A 9,315-nucleotide genomic window follows, 5' to 3' on the forward strand; every position below is an offset into this window, starting at 1 on the left:
TCCCATTTTTACCCCAAATACAGTTTGCAGAATCACATAGGTTACACATCCACATTTTTACATAATGCCCTATTAGTAACTGTTGTATTCTGCTACCTTTCCTATCCTCTACTATCCCACCTCCCCTCCCCTCCCATCTTCTCTCTATACCCCATCTACTATAATTAATTTCTCTCCTTGTTTATTTTCCCATTCCCCTCACAACTTCTTATATGTAATTTTGTATAATAATGAGGGTCTCCCTCCATTTCCATGCAATTTCCCTTTTCTCTCCCTTTCCCTTCCACCTCATGTCTCTGTTTAATGTTAATCTTTTCTTCCTGCTCTTCCTCCCTGCTCTATTCTTAGTTGCTCTCATTATATCAAAGAATACATTTGGTATTTGTTTTTTTAGGGATTGGCTAGCTTCACTAAGCATAATCTGCTCTAATACCATCCATTTCCCTGCAAATTCCATGATTTTGTCATTTTTAGTGCTGCATAATACTCCATGGTGTATAAATGCAACTTTTTTTATCCATTCATCTATTGAAGGGCATCTGGGTTGGTTCCACAGTCTAGCTCTTGTGAATTGTGCTGCTATGAACATCGATGTGGCAGTATCCCTGTAGTGTGCTCTTTTAAGGTCTTCAGGGAATAGTCCCAGAAGGGCAATAGCTGGGTCAAATGGTGGTTCCATTCCCAGCTTTCCCAGGAATCTCCATACTGCTTTCCAAATTGGCCTCACCAATTTGCAGTCCCACCAGCAACGTACAAGAGTACTCTTTTCCCCACATCCTCACCAGCACTTGTTGTTGTTTGACTTCATAATGGCTGCCAATCTTACTGGAGTGAGATGGTATCTTAGGGTGGTTTTGATTTGCATTTCCCTGACTGCTAGAGATGGTGAGCATTTTTTCATGGACTTGTTGATTGATTGTATGTCCTCCTCTGAGAAGTGTCTGTTCAGGTCCTTGGCCCATTTGTTGATTGGGTTATTTGTTATCTTATTGTCTAACTTTTTGAGTTTTATGTATACTCTGGATATTAGGGCTCTATCTGAAGTGTAAGGGGTAAAAATTTGTTCCCATGATGTAGGCTCCCTATTTACCTCTATTATTATTTCTCTTGCTGAGAAAAAACTTTTTAGTTTAAGTAAGTCCCATTTGTTGATTCTTGTTATTAACTCTCGTGCTATGGGTGTCCTATTAAGGAATTTGGAGCCCGACCCCACAATATGGAGATCGGAGCCAACTTTTTCTTCTATCAGATGCAGAGTCTCTGATTTGATATCAAGCTCCTTGATCCACTTTGAGCTAACTTTTGTGCATGGCGAGAGGAGGGGATTCAGTTTCATTTTGTTGCATATGGATTTTCCAGTTTTCCCAACACCATTTGTTGAAGATGCTATCCTTCCTCCATTGCATGCTTTTAGACCTTTATCAAATATAAGATAGTTGTAACATTGTGGATTAGTCTCTGTGTCCTCTATTCTATACCATTGGTCCACCCGCCTTTTTTGGAACCAGTACCATCCTGTTTTTTTTTTAATATTGCTCTGTAATATAGTTTGAAATCTGGTATTGCTACACCTCCTGATTCACACTTCCTGCTTAGAATTGCTTTTGCTATTCTGGGTCTTTTATTTTTCCACATGAATTTCATGATTGCTTTATCTATTTCTACAGGAAATGCCGTTGGGATTTTAATTGACATTGCATTAAACCTATAGAGAACTTTTGGTAATATCACCATTTTGATGATGTTAGTTCTGCCTATCCATGAACAGGGTATATTTTTCCATCTTTTAAGATCTTCTTCTACTTCTCTATTTAGGGTTCTGTTTTCATTGTATAAATCTTTCACCTCTTTTGTTAGGTTGATTCCCAAGTATTGTATTTTTTTTGAGGATATTGTGAATGGAGTGCCTTTCCTCATTTCCATTTCAGAAGTTTTGTTGCTGATATACAGAAACGCCTTTTGATTTATGTGTGTTGATTTTATATCCTGCCACTTTGCTGAATTCATTTATTAGTTCTAGTAGTTTTTTTGTAGACCCTTTTGGGTCTTGTAGGTATAGAATCATGTCATCTGCAAATAGTGATAATTTAAGTTCTTCTTTTCCTATTTTATGCCTTTAATTGCTTTTATCTGTCTAATTGCTCTGGCCAGTGTTTCGAGAACTATATTGAATAGAAGTGGTGAGAGAGGGCATCCCTGTATTGTTCCAGATTTTAGAGGGAATGCCTTCAATTTTTCTCCATTCAGAATGATGCTAGCCTGAGGCTTAGCATAGATAGCTTTTACAATGTTGAGGTAATTGTATTTTATTTAAAAAAAAGCATTGTCTGTGTTCTGTGTACTTTAGTTTTAATGACTGAGTCATATTCCATAGAATGAATATAAGTCATTAGTTAATTTTTCTTCCATTAATGTATGTTTTCTTTTTTTTCAGTAGAAAAATTCCCATTTATTAAATTTTTTTGTTTTTTTTTTATTGGTTGTTCAAAACATTACAAAGCTCATGATATATCATCTTTCATATATTTGACTCAATTGGGTTATGAACTCCCATTTTTACCCCAAATACAAATTGCAGAATCACATCAGTTACACACTCACATTTATACATAATGGCATATTAGTGACTGTTGTATTCTGCTACTTTTCCTATCCCCTACTATCCCCCCTCTCCTTCCCTCCCATCTTCCCTCTCTGCCTCCTCTGCTGTTGTTCAATTCTCTCCCTTGTTCCCCCCCTTTCCCCTCACATCCTCTTCTATGTAATTTTGTGTAACATTGAGGGTCTCCTACCATTTCCATATGCTTTCCCTTCTCTCTCCCTTTCTCTCCCCCCACTCGTCTTTGTTTAATGTTAGTCTTTTCCTCATGCTCTTCCTTCCTGTTCTGTTCTTAGTTGCTCTCTTTATATCAAAGAAGACATTTGGTATTTGTTTTTTAAGGATTGGCTAGCTTCACTTAGCATAATCTGCTCTAATGCCATCCATTTCCCTGCAAATTCTATGATTTTGTCATTTTTTAGTGCTGCATAATACTCCATTGTGTATAGATGCCACATTTTTTTTATCCATTCATCTATTGAAGGGCATCTAGGTTGGTTCCACAGTCTAGCTATTGTGAATTGTGCCGCTATGATCATTGATGTGGCAGTATCCCCATAGTACACTCTTTTAAGATCCTCAGGGAATAGTCTGAGAAGGGCGATAGCTGGGTCAAATGGTGGTTCCATTCCCAGCTTTCCCAGGAATCTCCATACTGCTTTCCATATTGGCCTCACCAATTTGCAGTCCCACCAGCAGTGTACAAGTGTACCCTTTTCCCCACATCGTCGCCAACACTTATTGTTGTTTGACTTCATAATGGCTGCCAATCTTACTGGAGTGAGATGGTATCTTAGGGTGGTTTTGATTTGCATTTCCCTGACTGCTAGAGATGGTGAGCATTTTTTTATGGAGTTGTTGATTGATTGTATGTCCTCCTCTGTGAAGTGTCTGTTCAGGTCCTTGGCCCATTGTTGATTGGGTTATTTGTTATCTTATTGTTTAATTTTTTGAGTTCTTTGTATATTCTGGATATTAGGGCTCTATCTGAAGTGTGAGGGGTAAAAATTTGTTCACAGGATGTAGGCTCTCTATTTACCTCTCTTATTGTTTCCCTTGCTGAGACAAAAAACTTTTTAGTTTAAGTAAGTCCCATTTGTTTATTCTTGTTATTAACTCTTGGGCAATGGGCGTCCTATTCAGGAATTTGGAGCCCAACCCCACAGTATGTAGATCGTAGCCGACTTTTTCTTCTATCAGACGCAGTGTCTCTGATTTGATATCTAGCTCCTTGATCCATTTTGAGTTAACTTTTGTGCATGGTGAGAGAAAGGGATTCAGTTTCATTTTGTTGCATATGGATTTCCAATTTTCCCAGCCCCATTTGTTGAAGATGCTATCCTTCCTCCATTGCATGCTTTTAGCCCCTTTATCAAATATAAGAAAGTTGTAATTTTGTGGATTGGTTTCTGTGTCCTCTATTCTGTACCTTTGGTCCACTTGCCTGTTTTGATACCAGTACCACGCTGTTTTTGTTACTATTGCTTTGTAGTACAGTTTGAACTCTGGTATCGCTATACCTCCAGATTCACACTTCCTGTTTAGAATTTCTTTTGCTATTCTGGGTCTTTTGTTTTTCCATATGAATTTTATGATTGCTTTATCTATTTCTACAAGAAATGCCGTTGGGATTTTAATTGGCATCACATTAAACTTGTAGAGAACTTTGGGTAATATCGCCATTTTGATGATGTTAGTTCTGCCTATCCATGAACAGGGTATATTTTTCCATCTTCTAAAATCTTCTTCTATCTCTCTCTTTAGGGTTATGTAGTTTTCATTATATAAATCTTTCACGTCTTTTGTTAGGTTGATTCCCAAGTATCTTATTTTCTTTGAGGATATTGTAAATGGAGTGGTTTTCCTCATTTCCATTTCATAAGTTTTGTTGCTGATATACAGGAATGCCTTTGATTTATGCGTGTTGATTTTATATCCTGCCACTTTGTTGAATTCATTTATTAACTCTAGCAGTTTTTTTGTAGACCCTTTTGGTTCTGTTAAATATATTATCATGTCGTCCACAAATAGTGATAATTTAAGTTCTTCTTTTCCTACTTTTATGCCTTTAATTTCTTTTGTCTGTCTAATTGCTCTGGCTAGTATTTCAAGTACTAAGTTGAATTGATGTGGTGATAGAGGCCATCCCTGTCTTGTTCCAGATTTTAGAGGGAATACCAGTTTTTCTCCATTTAGGATGATGCTAGCTTGAGGTTTAGCATATATAGCTTTTACAATGTTGAGGTAAGTTCCTGTTATCCCTAGTTTTTCTAGTGTTTTGAACATAAAGGGATGCTGTACTTTGTTGAATGCTTTTTCTGCATCTATTGAGATGATCATACGTTTCTTGTCTTTAAGTCTATTGATGTGGTAAATAGCATTTATTGATTTCCGTATATTGAATCAGCCTTGCATCTCAGGGATGAATCCTACTTGTCATGGTGCACAATTTTTTTGATATGCTTTTGTATTCAATTCGCCAGGATTTTATTGAGAATTTTTGCATCCAAGTTCATTAGAGATATTGGTCTGTAGTTTTCTTTCTTTGAAGTGTCTTTGTCTGGTTTCAAGATCAGGGTGATGTTGGCCTCATAGAATGAATTTGGAAGAGCTCCTTCTTTTTCTATGTCTTGAAATAGCTTGAAAAGTATTGGTATTAATTCTCCTTTGAAGGTTTTGTAGAACTCCGCTGTATACCCATTCGGTCCAGGGCTCTTTTTGGTTGGTAGTCTTTTGATGGCTTCTTCTATTTCTTCCTTTGTTATTGATCTGTTTAAATTATGTGTGTCTTCCTGACTCAATCTGGGCAGATCGTATGACTTAATAAATTTATCGATATCTTCACTATCTTCTATTTTATTGGAATATAGGGTTTCAAAATACTTTCTAATTATCTTCTGTATTTCTGTAGTGTCTGTTGTGATATTGCCTTTTTCATCCTGTATGTTAGTAATTTGAGTTCTCTCTCTTCTTCTCTACATTAGCATGGCTAAGGGACTGTCAATCTTATTTATTTTTTTCAAAGAACCAACTTTTAGTTTTATCAATTTTTTTCAATTTTTTTTGTTTCAATTTCGTTGATTTCTTCTCTAATTTTAATTATTTCTTGTCTTCTACTACATTTTCTGTTGTTTTGCTCTTCCTTTTCTAGGTTTTTGAGGTGTAGTGTGAGTTCATTTATTTGTTGTTTTTTTCTTTTTTTGAGGAAAGTACTCCAAGAAATGAATTTCCCTCTTAAAACTGCTTTCATTGTGTCCCATAGATTCTGGTATGTTGTGTCTGTATTGTCATTTGTCTCTAAGAATTTTTTTATCTCCTCCTTTATGTCTTCTGTATCCCATTGATCATTCAGTAACATATTGTTCATTTTCCAGGTGATGTAGGATTTTTCCTTCCTTCTTTTATCATTGATTTCCAGTTTCATTCCATTATGATCAGATATGGTGCATGGTATTATCTCCACACCTGACTTTTTCCCCCTGTTATGATACTTCGGATAATAATGTGCTAAAACTGGAACAGAGACATTGTTATGAAGAATATAGATTTCTTATTATTAAAAATCTCGTATCTTCAATGCTTTAGGTGCAGCAATACTTTGGGTTATTTTATATAAAAAATATGTGTTATGGCATTATGTCACTTGGAGGAAAATGGGTGGAACTGGAGGACATCATGTTAAGTGCAATAAGCCAACTCAGAGTCAATATTGTGTATTTTCTCTCCTATGTGGAACTAGAGAGAAACAAGGGGTGGGGGTGGGAAGAGAGATCAACAGAATACAGGAGTGGGTTCTGTGGAAGGGAGAAGAGGAGATAAGGGGAGGTGACCAAATGATGCTCTGTGAAGGTATGAATATATCACAATGAATCCTACTATTATGTATAATTGTAATGCATAAATAAAAATTTATAAACTGTGCATTATATGTATGTAATGGTAATACAAGCTAGATTAGCTTCTGCATGTGCAGGTATTTTGAGTGATGTGGTTTGTTGGGATATGTTTAGGAGCATGGGCTCTAGAGCCAGATATTCTGGCCTTATCTCAGCTATACCATTTAATGTGGTGTGTCCCACACAGTCACCTTCCATACATGTGTGTGCTCTGTAAAATATCCATAGTACTAGTACAGAACTCCTAGCATTGTTGTTGGAACAAAATGAGTTAAAATATATGGACAGTGCCTGGTATAAGGTACAGGAGTATTTGCAGATTACTGGCCAAGCGTCCCTAACCCAAAAATTCAATATCCAAACAATTGAGCACCCAGATGATGTCACAAGAGGAAAATTCCACAACTGGTCTCATGTGATGATCATGGTCACATCACAAACACACTTAAACTATTGTATAAACTCACCTTCAACTATATATATAAGGTATGCAGGAAAATAAATAAATGAATTCTATAATGAACTTAGGTTCCCATCTCCAAGATATCTCATTATTATTTTTGTTATTATTCTTTTTTTCAGTACTGGGGATTGAACCTAGGTGAGATTTACCATGGAGCTCCTTTCTCAGACCTTTCTATATTTATTTATATGAGACAGGGTCTTTTAAATTGCATAACCTGGCCTCAAACTTACATCCTGCAGCCTTACCTTCTGAGTCTCTGGGATTACAGGAATGCACCACCATAACCAGCTTATTATATCAAAATTCCAAAATTAATATTCCAAGATACCTGAAATCTGAAACATTTATAGTTCTAAGTATTTCAGATAAAAGATACTCAGTCTGTATTGTTACAATATAATCATGAAAATATTTCCTCACTAGTGTGTTAAGTCAAGCAGCATTTTCATTTTGATGGTGGATTGCAGATAGGAGGCCGGGACTTCTGAGTTGGCCATTGTTTCCTCCCTCCTTTCAGAATTATTCTACTAAGCCTGAGGGCTGACTTATGATAAACTGTCCCTGAATCTGCAGGTCAAGGTCATCCAGGTGCTTGGAGCAAATGTAATAATATTGTTTGTAAATTTAATTTTCTAGGGTTGAATTTGAAAAAAAAAATCTACAGAGAGGAATTGAAACCAGCAGGACTAATGGTCATGAGAGATGTGTCCATTGGAAAATCAGAATACATTCCAAGTGAGAAAACTATCTTGAAGGTCACAATTTTCAAGTAATAAGGTGCTCTTGAGATACTGCACTCTCCCAGAGGTTAGAGACTGCTCTTGTTTTGGTTTCACCTTCATAGCCAGCCTGAAGGTCTTCCCCAAGATCTGCTTCTTGTCCTGTATTTAACCCATTTCTACCCATGGTGCTAGAGTGGTTGGTCTCAGCTGGAGGTGATTTTTCCCTCAGTGGGTATTGACAATGTCTCAAGACTTTCTTGGTGGTGACAACAGCAGGGTTGGTGAGCTAGTGGCTTCTAGTAAGTAGGGGCCATGGTAATGGGGTCCAAATCCTATAATGCCCTCTCTCCAAAGAATTATCTCACACAAGATATGAATAGAACCAAGACTAAGAAACACAGCTTTGGGGAGAGCTAATTATCTTTTTATAAGGAAGACAGGATCCACCATGCGAGCAGCGCACTGGTTTCATTAATGAGGTTCTTGGCATAATAGATAGCTAGCGAGATCAAAATAAAACACACAGACTCAGTTACCTTTTTCTAAGACCAGGTCCGAGAGGGCTCCCCTCTCTGGTTCCCACCTCGAACCACCCGGTAGGGCAGCAAGGATTACTCAGGGCTAGCAGGAGAGAAAGAGAGGGAGCACGCCAGGGAGTAGCCTTTTATTGGGGAACAAGAAATTCAGGGGAAAATTCCATCCAATGAAGGTTGAGGGGGGGCGCACTCCAAGGTCAGGGTCAGTGATTGGCCCCCGGGGTCAGTGGTCAGTCACACCGCCACACGGACAGGCTCTCTCATCAGGAGAGGGCTGGGAAAGCTCCAACACAGTTAGCCAGAGCGCCTCAGACTCAAACTGGGAGTTGCCCAGTCACGTGTGAGAATGGCTTCCCACAACAGGAATTCTGTGTTAAAGAGAAAGAGCCCTTCTAAGACTGAATATCATCAGAGAAGAAATGGTGAGGCTGTTATTTGTAAATCCATTGACTTTTTTCCCCTTTGTTTCTCATCAGTGGAGGTATGAATTTTCTTTTACATTTAAATTATTTTGATTTAATCTATTTGTCATACTAAGGATTGAACTTTAGAGCCCTTTATCACTGAACTATACTCTGAACCCTTTTTATTCTTTGTTTTAAGAAAATTGAGGCTGGCCTTGAACTTATGATTTTCCTGCCTCAGCCTTTAGTTTATCACACAAAGATTTTCTAACCCAGAATCACTTTCTTTTTCTTCTAATGAATATAGTTTTTATACCAATAACCTCCTAATTTCCCTTTCCCATATGTTAACACCTTTTTCTGTTCACATAATGAAATAATCCTTATAAATTTCTGAATTTAGGCAAATTATGCCATTTTAATGAGAAGAAATATTTTGTTATTTATAGTATTCTAATCAAAAATTAAAGTATTGTATAAAATACCTTCAACTATATGTATAAGTCATGGTCACAACACAGTCACTAATTAAAACACAGTTGAAACTTTTGGGCCCCTTTGTATACGGAATCACATCTGTTTACCATTTTATGAAAACATAAACATTATTTAAGTATATAGAATTATACCTGTTGGGACTTTAAAAACTTAATAACCTTATTTTCACAGAAGACAAAACAATTTAATTTTTT

Source organism: Urocitellus parryii, chromosome 9, assembly GCF_045843805.1.
Source record: "Urocitellus parryii isolate mUroPar1 chromosome 9, mUroPar1.hap1, whole genome shotgun sequence".
NCBI classification, from domain to species: domain Eukaryota; kingdom Metazoa; phylum Chordata; class Mammalia; order Rodentia; family Sciuridae; genus Urocitellus; species Urocitellus parryii.